The sequence below is a fragment of the Euprymna scolopes genome, chromosome 26 (genome assembly GCF_053919585.1).
Source record: "Euprymna scolopes isolate OS-2025 chromosome 26, ASM5391958v1, whole genome shotgun sequence".
NCBI lineage: Eukaryota > Metazoa > Mollusca > Cephalopoda > Sepiida > Sepiolidae > Euprymna > Euprymna scolopes.
In genome coordinates, this window is record NC_136507.1 from 85511855 (window position 1) to 85523132 (window position 11278).

Consider the following 11278-nt stretch of genomic DNA (forward strand, 5'->3'; position numbering starts at 1 on the left):
AATCTCCTAAAATCAATATAATATTACCATGAAAAAGAATTATTTGGAGATTACCAAAACAGTGGCCATGCAACTTTATATAATTGGAGTGCTAGTATAAAAATGTATATAATGAAACCATCTTATTTTAGTTTATGAATATTGGTAGAAATAATAGAAAACTTGTACATCGGGGTACTATTCTTGCCACAAAGTTTTGGTCTATGAAAACGACGGTTTTCTCAAAATCTGTCATATAGCTATATTCAGTTATTTTTCTCTTTTGTCAGATACATTTACTATATATGTACAAACTAAACATCCTCGTAGGAGAATCAGGATATATTAGACTGCCGAAAGTATACCAAATGTTTGCACCAGAACTATTAAAATGGGGACCAGACGTGACGTGTCAGGGATCGCGGTTTGAATAAGATGAGTTAACTTTAGTGAGTTAGATTTAAGACACAGAACAAGCAAGATGGGTTACACCTGTCTCTTTATAAGAGGGCGAGGGTTCCCAAACAGATTCGGGAAAATACAAGCCAAGAGTCACACTACTTCTGTCAACGGACCAGTGCTTATCGAACGGTAGGTGGCGGAAAAGTGGGCAGTCTTTCAAAGTCGACTTACTCTAGATTTCTTTCAAAAACTGAACTGTTTTTTCTTTGTCTGCACCAGCTTATATATAATAGTTGGGGTGCGTAGGCTCACACTGAGGCCTACCGTCTCAGTAATCATCATCCAAACTGCCACACCTTGGTTCGTCCTGATTGCGTAGTTTGTTACCTATCCCCCATATCCAGATCAGGTAATTTTCCGCCAACAAGGGTTCTCATCGATAATCTTCTCACGCACCGTGAGCACATACTGACCCTAGGCGCCAGCTAGAGATCAAACAGCCGCTTATATCTCCAAATAATTTAGTTCCATAGAAATACTGTTTCATATTTTCGACTTTTCTTTTACTTTTACAAAGTAAATGTATTTTACTTTGGTGACCTCGTCATCTTTCTTTCTTACTAATAGTGTGATTTGGTTTTTACCAGACCTGCCATTGAAATAAAAAAAAGTTTTAGGGATAGGTCCGTGCGATCAAAGAATAATAAGTCAATCCCAGGTAAGGTGACCTATAATAGGTTACGAAGCCGTATCCAGCCAAACATGAAGAACACAATGGGAAATCCCGGGATTTAAAACGACCCATATCTATGATCAATCGGCCTGGAAATCTAACCGATATTAAATGGGTTAGACTAGAACCAGCAGAAAAGTGCAATAAACAAATTCTAGCGGAAATAAGGTTGACAGGTCAAGCAACAGGAACTATGCCCCATACAATTGCAAACAATAAACAAGCTGTCGGGAAAAAGGTCAACAGGTCAAAGTGATATAAATAAAAAGAACAGAAAGCAAGCCGGAAAGACAAAGCGAAAATACAGGTTGGCACAGATCTGCCACCTACCCTCGCTCTAACCTCCAGCGCGGCGATTATGATAGTTATCACTGTTACTTTTGAAGTGTAAATTGTAAATAAACCAGTCCTGTATTATAAACAATAAGCTTCTCCTATTCATTTTAAAACGTTATTATTATACAACCAAGACTATCATAAGCTATTTATAATACTTAACAAAAGGGATATTTCCTCTTTCTGACCACGTTTTGTAGCACTTTCAACTCTAGCTCCAATTTACATAACTGTAATACGTCTTCTAGAGTAATCTCTTTTTACCATAGATGGTTGGATTACAGAACATCAATGCCAATAGCAGATATCGAGTATAGTAATAGATTATGTGCATCCAAATTTGATTTTAACTACTTTATATAATCCACCAGGATTTTTGTAATTTATACTCGTTTGATCATCTCTAATACAGTTCCTTTTATAGTTTTACGTAATATTATCGGAAACTTTTGAGGCTTATGTCACATTAAACTTATTATAACTTAGAGACATTATTTGTTGCGCCATGTGTCCATAACCGATAAAGCAGAGTGATTTTAACCCTGTTTATTTGATAAATTCTTAAGCCAGAAATCTGATAGGATTCAGCGAGTTCAACAAATAATTTTGACATACAGAAGACACACATAATGAGTATCTGCAATAATATAGTGTGAATAATATGGAATATATGTGCAATAATTCTTATAATAAATAATTTTAATATGTTTCATTTCAATCTGTTATTTAATGTGTGTATACATGGCGGCCCTTTGTTTAGATACACTGAAAATAATTATGCTTTATCGGATGTAATGAATATAACGCATGTTTGTAATTTCATGGATTCGTGTTAAGTGCAATGTCAAGCAATACTTTTCGAGCAGCCGTCTTATCTAATGAATTTTGCCATCTAAATTTCTTCGATAGTAACGTATGCCTATCGTCTCGCTTTAGCATTCAAGTTTTCCTATAGGAGCAAATTACAGAGAAACCTTGACTGGGACAAAATAAACTTGCTTCCTGACTAGAAGAATGAACGCCAGTTTCCACATTTATGTTGTTTTTTACTTGCTTTCAAACGATAGGTCGGAAATGCTTTTTTCTGACAAGTTGTATGTGTTATTAGATATTTTGCTAACACTCATGTTTTATCAATGTTATTTACAGTTACTCTAAACTAATTAAGAGAGTCGTTCCAAAATCAATGTTTGTTATTTTTTATTCCACAAAAATAGATAGGGAAAGGATTGCAAATTACATTTTTGATTACTGAAGTAATGCATTCATGCGTTGGACGTTTCCTTTGCTTGAGACAATTATTGACAGTCTCAGAACTTAATAATATGCCCTCTATTATGGACGTTCGTAAGAAGCAGAGATGCGTAATAACATTTTCCCTACGCACAAAAATAGAATCACCATTCACGCTCCCCACCAATAAAGTTTAAGATGCAAACATTTACACACAAAGTAATGTTCATGTCTGTGTTAGGGGGGTTTAATCTCCATGGTTTATTTAGAAGCACAGTTGGCTTTCGACTCTTACTCTTACGCTGAAATATTGACTAAGTTAGATGTTCGAATTGCCCGTGTAAGGCCGGAGAAAAATAAAGTATTCAGTTTACAACACGGCAACGTCACGCGACACACACTTGAAAACCACAGAATGTGTGACAATGTTCGGTTGGACGGTGCTGTATAACTTACGATAATGCCGACATCGTGGCGTTCAACTACCACCTGTTTCGACCTCTGAACCACGAATTATGTTGACAGCATACCACCGAAAACAACGCTGTAATCTGAAAATTGTTAAAATAAATTAGGCCGGTTCGACATATGCTGATGTTTACGATTGATGCATTAATCATTCCGTTCATCGATGACAAAATTGCATTGACAATAGTGATTACAATATAGACAACATATTCTGGGGCACAAAAATTGATCGTTGTAATGTATTATAACTCCTTGTTCCATAGTACTTTAAATTTCTGAATTAAAAATAGGAGGCTTTACTTTTGGCAAAGAAGCATTTTATTTACGTCTGCTAGGATTTCCCGGGGTAACAATGCCATAGATTAAAACTTAATCAATACTCCTCTGTGTGTAGATATTTACATCCAACACACATATTTGCATAACCAACTGTACACTAAAATTGAAATAAATAAATGAAATGACGCCTCAAGCAAATAAAAACGCACAACAAATCTAGACACAAAATCAAACCGACAACTTTGTCGCTTAGAATTAATTTTGACAATGTAGTATAATTTCTCCCAGTAAGATTTTCCGACATCACAGTACTAACTAACTGAAGCTAATGTGCATGTCTAAATTCCGCCAATTAACTTGACGTCCACAGTTCTTACTTTTTCAGTAAGTATCATACAGACATATGCACTGACTTAGTCCATATTCATTACTCATTCTTTCGTATGTGCTTATAATGTAAAATAAGACGTCTCGACCGTAATATGCTTAATAATAATTTTAAAAAAACGCGTTATTTTATTAAAGTTTCTTCGTCATTCCCCGAAAGCCCATATCTGCATTTTAATTAACAATGGCTTTCAAAGAATAGATGCCGCGTGTTTTCCTAGATATTAGCCTAAAAGTATCTTTATTTGGCGATTTTAATGCCTGTTGAGCGATTTGCCTATATTTCTATATCTATACAAACCCAGCTGGTTACAACGCGAATAGTTTCTCTATATTTCATTCTTTTACACCGATTGTCACGCTCGCTACACGCGACCAATCACGAAGCCCCATTTTTTAAAAATCTATTTCTTACTCCAGTATCGGAGAAGTGCGAGACAAATGCCTATAACTTACTCCTGACCACTGACCCCACCTCTGTTAATATTGAAGGGCACAATGCTTAACTCTCCATCTCCAGCCGAGACCCGTTGTAAAACATGTGTCGCTATTTTTAAAAAAAGGTCTGCACATTTGCTATCAGAGATCATATCAGCGATTGGAAATTGATTAATGTATTTTTTTCATCCAGCTGACCATTAAAAAAAAAGGAGGCAATTAGATGTGTCAAAGCAGCCAGTAAACAAATGTTTTCATACGGAATAGCTATGTTTGTTCAATCTATTCAAATACCATTGGCAAAAGCAGCATATATTTAGCCCATACATTACCCATATTTCCAGTGCATATAAGCAAACTTTTATATAATTACAACCATTAAAAAACATATTCAGGTGACAGGAAACGCTTTGTGTTTGAAAATAAGAAATCAAGAGGGCGCTTGCCTGACTCTGTTTACACGCATGCAAATATAATGTAAGCAGATGTCAAACTGCCTAACTACCCGGATAGTGCCCCTGTATGCATATTTTACAAAGTAATCCTGTCTGGTTGGAGGTGCATAAAACACTTAAAATACAAATTAATTTACGATGTATCAACTTATATAAAAATATCACTTTGTGTTTATGTGTGCGTGCGAGTGTGTTACCTATGGATTTTGATACAACTGGATCGTATATTTTAAGGTTTTACACAAAAGTACTTCTTGTGTTTGAAAGTATTCTTAGATAGGTCTTTTTTATCCCAACTCCTAAGATAAGTATTAAAAATCGATAATCAAAAAGTCATATTTAACAAGAAACAGTCCGATTTTGACAAAACTTGACATAAAACCATAATTTCAGAAGTAGTAAAACCGCAGAATTAGAAGAACTCGGCTCATAAAATAATTAGTAGTTTTTATTTTCATAATGGACGGAGCGCATTCGAAATAAATATTTCTGTTTAGAGCACAAAGTATTATACTTTACCGTTGCATTTTCACATTTAATAAAAGCCTAAATATAAAGATAATTTCATAAAACAAGTAGTCGGGTCACTACAGAAATTATGTGAACCTTACTTACAGAAACCCGTGATAAATCCATGACGAAAAAAGGTAATAACTCGATTTGATTGAAAAATAAATAAGTCTAGTGACTTCGATTACATTAAATATAAGAAGTCTTGACACTCATATAATCTCGGACAATATCGTTTTTCACCGCCTGTTAGTAACACATTTTATAGTCATTTTTTAAATAGTTTAATATGTTATTATGTTCTTAGCATATTATCTTTATTATCACTATTCACACGAGTCTATAAGTGATATATATGAGTTGATTAAAATTGTTGATTTAATAAAATTTGTTATTTTTTGGTTTAAATAGAGAACGCATTTCTTATATTGTTACACGAATGACCCGGTCTAAGCCGGATTGACATGCTAGTATATATATATATATATATATATATATATATATATATATATATATATATATATGCGTGTGTGTGTGTGTGTGTGTGTAGGTGTATATAAATATATGTATGTTCATGAATTAAAATGTGGCACGCGTCTGCGGATGAAATGTCAGAAATTGACAAACTAAACGGGATTTTTTTTTCAATATTTCTCACAAATATACACAAACCTTGTTATTGTTATGAAAAATGTAACAGAAAGGATCTGGTTATGTGGATGTTTTGAATAGATTGACAGGAAAAACTCACAGAAGGAAAAAGATTGTAGTTGGAGATTTGATTGTAAACCGAGTGGACGCCACGATAATTCTCTCTGTCGCTCCCCCACTCTCTCTCTCTCTATCTACCATAAACAAGAACAACAGGAGAAATAAAAAACGGACTGTTGCTTACACCAATGGTTGTTGTGTTTGGAATTCTTAAAATGGGTTTATAATATGAACACAGTGAGAAAAATATTTGATTTCTAATTATCCTGCAACTTTCATTCATAACCATTGTTTTTGTTTTTTTCTCAACAAGAGGTCAGCCGGGAATTTTCTATTTAAATTTCCACTCTTTTCTCTTGAAATTCTATGTTGCAAAAATGGTTCTTTGAACTAGATTTCCCGCTGGCACCATTAATTTTCTCTGATTCAGTTTCTTGTCTTTTGACACTATATTTTCTGAGACGAACCGAAATGTCAATGAGAAAAAAAAATCACCAAGGGTTATTCGTTCAGACAAAAATCATTCAACATGTTTTGTGCTGAATAGCTCCTAAATGCGGTTACCTTTTACAGATGACCTTTCAGTGTTTGTTTCTGTTAAAGCATTAGATATCTGATTGCTTGAAATGTTTGAATTTTACGGTTTCAGTTTTTTAAGGTCAAGTCAAAGTTAAATGCTTTGAACGTTTGTAACGATATGACAAGAGTACAGGGTGCCTTAAATAAGTATGAAAAGTTTTTTTCGTATGGACACCTTTTGATAGTAAACACATGAAACTCTAGTCTCCTTTAAATTAAGCTTATCCGCTTCAATGGACTTGTTTGAACACGTTCTGTGTGAGCCTGTTAATGACCCTTGCCACAGCCTCTTGTACTTTTTCCAGTGTCTCATAACGACAGTCGCTTTCAATTATCGAGTACTATTGAGGGAATAGGGAACCCTGATGACATTTAAAAAACAAGCAGTCAAAGCAACAAGGCTATTAAGATAGAAAGATTCGGAGTGCCTGTAATCCTTCAGTCATGACTGAAAATATTTTACTACTAGGAAGGTTTGTCGAATGTTTTCACATTGAGATGGAAAAAACGAGTAAAATAAATTTGTCGAATCAAAATCCGTAAAAATATGTTTGTCTGAAAGTGTTTTGGGAGCCGCATCTTTTGGAGCTGCCTTGGCTACATTCTGTTTTTTTATGGATGTGAAACTAAGGAGTTTGTAAGATGTGTTCTCAAATAGGTAGGTTGGTTGGTTTTCTTTTGTTTTACGGCATATCAACCCTTTTCAGGTTATTTAATGCTTAATCCAATGATTTTGAAGAACATTTCTTAATAGAATCTATTTGTTTTTGTTTTGTTTTTTTCAAGTCGGTTTCTATTTAACCCATAGTTGGGACCCTTACAGATACTACCACTCTGAGTCAGAGTGGAGCTGGGAGCGATTGCAATTAAAGGGCGACTCCACATTTCCGAAAGCCCGTAAGATGTGGCCTTACCATCGGATATAGTTTAAGGTCATATCTAAGACCTCTCAAATAGGGCGTTATTGTCATGGCAATCGGTGGTTGATAATGTTTCTGCATTGGTTACATAGAGCATAAACTTGGCTTCAGTAGAATTGAATGTTAGCAACAACTTCCGGTGATGGTCTTTTTGGGGATTGTCACAACTACTTTTGATATGCCAGAATTTGTTTTACTCTCATGCTTAATATAGAACTGAACTTCTGTATGTGCAATAACTCCTAGTTGTGGGATTTTTAGCACATCACAGTGTTAAACTAATAGTGGTTTCTAATTTACAAATAGTCTAATTAAGTCAGCTGTGAAATGGGGGCAACTGAGTGTCGTGAAGTGATCGGATTTCTGTATTTTAATGTACTCGCACCACTAAGATCTTTTGATAAAATGAAGAAAAACTATTATCATTAAGTTTCTATCATATAACTTTGTAAAAGCCTGGCGTTGTGAGACAAAACGTAGACGACGTTTTTATAGAGATTGAGAATGTAAGCAACAGTTTCTAAAATTTTACAGGGTTATGATTGACGAAATCTAAACAGTGGATTTTATAAACTTTTTAGTCGAGCAATCCGTACAAATAAACGAACCACACAGAAAAATGCCTGCGTATTACTAAATGGATCTAAAGGACAACAGAGGTCACATCCATCGAAATATTATCTAACAAACATCCAAGATACAAATAGTGGGGAGAATAATCGAGATAATATGTTTTTGTTTCTGCATATTTATTGAAATATTTAAATACGACAGACGGTGATACGTACAAGTTTATTACGTTATTCATAGATGAGGGTGCACATAGCGTTGAATAGTATAGCTATTTCTGTTCCGCAGATGGATTTGCTCTGTTGATAAGATAATTGATCAGAATATTTATTCGTTTTAATGTTCGTGGCATTGTCTCTCAGTCATGAACATTTAGTTTTATTACGATTGGCTGATAAGAATAACTCTTTTTGTTGATAGGATTTATTAGTCTTAATCTTTTATCATCCTTTGAAGAGAGGCTGTTAAGACGCTGTAAAATTCCTATTGAATTCCGAATTCTAACCATAGCCCATTTAACTTGCTTTTATGTAAGAATGTGTCTCAAGCCATTCGTTTACGCTCTCCGCTTGAATCGGCTCTGGAATTTACGATATAGATTTTTTTTACAGATAATTGTACAGCGTTCCTGTTAAGTGATGTGATGTGCGCATTTGGAATTTGTAATTAGAGAGTTAGTGTGCTCATTACGAAAGTTTTTGAAAATATAAATATGATGTAAAATCTACGCTGTTATTAATAAGTTGAAAGATCAATGCGAGCCAGTGAGTGCGTAATTAAGTATATTTTTTAAGAGTGGCATATAAACGAGCGTAAGTAAAATCAATTTGAATTGGCTTCATCACAACAATAACCAACTAATATTAAACAGTGTTAGTCTAATTGTATTTCTTACTGTCGATTTCAAATTCAAAGGAAATAGAAGTTTGCAAAAAAGTTTACATATTCCAGCAGCTGAATTTTCTTTATTTACTGAATATTCATGTCGCTGAGTAAAATTTTGATATGAAGGTAGGAAGTATTATGAATATGACGTTGATTATTATTGATTAAATTACTGCTATATGTAATTAGGTGTTGCGTTTGTATTATAAACGTAAATTCATGTGAAAACTGTCTTCATTTTTTGTGACTATTTCAGTGTTGTATTCGTGTTCTTGGAAAGTATAATAAACTGTAAATTTACTATTTTTTAACGTGTTTATTTCAGACTGATTTCACGAAACGCTGCTAAATAATATGTTGTATATGTTAAATTACATTAAATATGTATACGCTGAATTAATGATTTCTTTTATTTCCACCCTAAACAAGACATTTCAATGTAAGAATCTACTATGTGGCGCCTATTTTTAATAGAACACTCTATGGAGTTCCACACAATATGTGCGCTTAAAATTATGCTGGTGTATATAGTCAAAAACGAAGCAAAAGAAGAAAATATGAAAGTCTTACAGTTCAAAGGAAAGAAACTATTGGAATAGAAAAGTTTCCATTATCTATGAACATTGACAGTGATGGTGTGGAATATTTATCTAGCCGGTTAGTTGTGAATGTGTACCTCGAGGTCATAACTGCTATTTTTTTTAAATACAGATCATTTCATTATTGTAATTTTAAAACAGTCATAGCAATGCAGCATCGCGATAATGTGACAGTGGTTTGCGTTTGGCCGATAGTGTGAGATTCTTTTTTTTTACATAAAGTTCACCAATGGCCACTCGGGGATAAGAGTTATTGTGTGTACAGTAATCAAAGGGATAGTGTAGCAATAGTATTGGAGAATTGGTAAGGTGTCATTACTTAGAAGGGCGGTTCATCAGGAATTTGTTTGTGTTGGACTTGAAGACATACAGGTTGAAGTCGGGAGGGAAACAGGCAAACGGAACAGAGTTCCACCGGCGTTCAGTTCTAAGAAATAAGCTTCGTTCATGGAATCTACGTTTTGATTTAGGCACAGATGGGCAGTGTGAACTATTATTGACGGTGGTTTCAGCTAGTCGGGTGTTTTTGGAAAAAAGATTGGCGAGGGGTGACCAGAGAATGGAGCTCAAACGACAGGCTCGCTACGTCTCTTCTGTGGGAAAGAGGTTGTAGGGTAGAGAAAAGGGCATTCCCCACCAAGCCATGAAGTCTATTTTGTACTCTGTCCAGGCAGGATAGGTTGTTTTTAGCAGCTCCCGCCCAGATGTGGCAGCAGTACTCCATCTTTGGACGCATTTGGCTCTCATATAGATAGAAAATTCCATCATTAGTGAGCGGTAGACGGATCCCTCCATTTTCCCAGCGACCTTAGCAACAGACTTGATGTATGTGTTCCATTTAAGATCAGGAGTAAAGGTCAAACCCAGGAGATTATCAAAACCTGGGGCCTCCCCTAGACGAGAGCCAACTATTTCAATTGATGCCAGATGGGGATCAGAGCGTTTATCATGTACAGATAGGAGCTTGGTCTTGATGCATTAAAGGTTACCAGCAACCTCTTTCCCCACTGTACCACGCGCTCAAGATCAGAGGAAAGAGAATCAGAGAGAACATCATCATTTACGGTCTTTGATGTTTTGCCATAGATTGTCGTATCATCAGCATAGATGTTAACGAAAATTTTAGTAGGTGTTTTGGGAGATCCTTGATGTAGATCAGGAAGAGAGTTGGGCCCAGTATAGACCCCTGAGGGCCTCCAGCATTACTACTGTGAGCCTCTGAAGATTAGAGATAAATACTAGACCCTGTCTAAATATAAGATACTAATGGTAGGTGTATCAGCCCAGATATTCCCACAGCAATTTATGTGTGGGCGAATTTTTGATTTCTAAATATATGGATCTCTGGTATGAGTAATTTTCTGGCACAGTAGAAGAAGAACATTTTTGCAGCTACTTTGGCAATGTCTTCTATGTATTTGTTCTATTTTTTGTTGCTTTCGAATGCTTGGTCGGAAATTATGTTAGATAGATTATAATGGATAATGTTATTAATCATGGCAACAGGTGGTTGATAAGAATACTTGTAATTATGAATAGGATTAGATGTATACACATTACTGCTCATTTTCCTCCTCATTACAGACTGAAATAAATTTTCCAAGGTTCTACCACTTGCGTTAACACCATTGCATTCTTTTTGTGTATTACTTGTTGCAAGTGCAATTTAAACATGACTATTGCAAAAATATAGAATCTACTAGCAATAACTTCCATCTGATTCCACATATGTGACCAATTTTCTCGCAGTTCATTAATATTCAGCGTTCGTTTAGGTAAGGTTATGCTTAAACC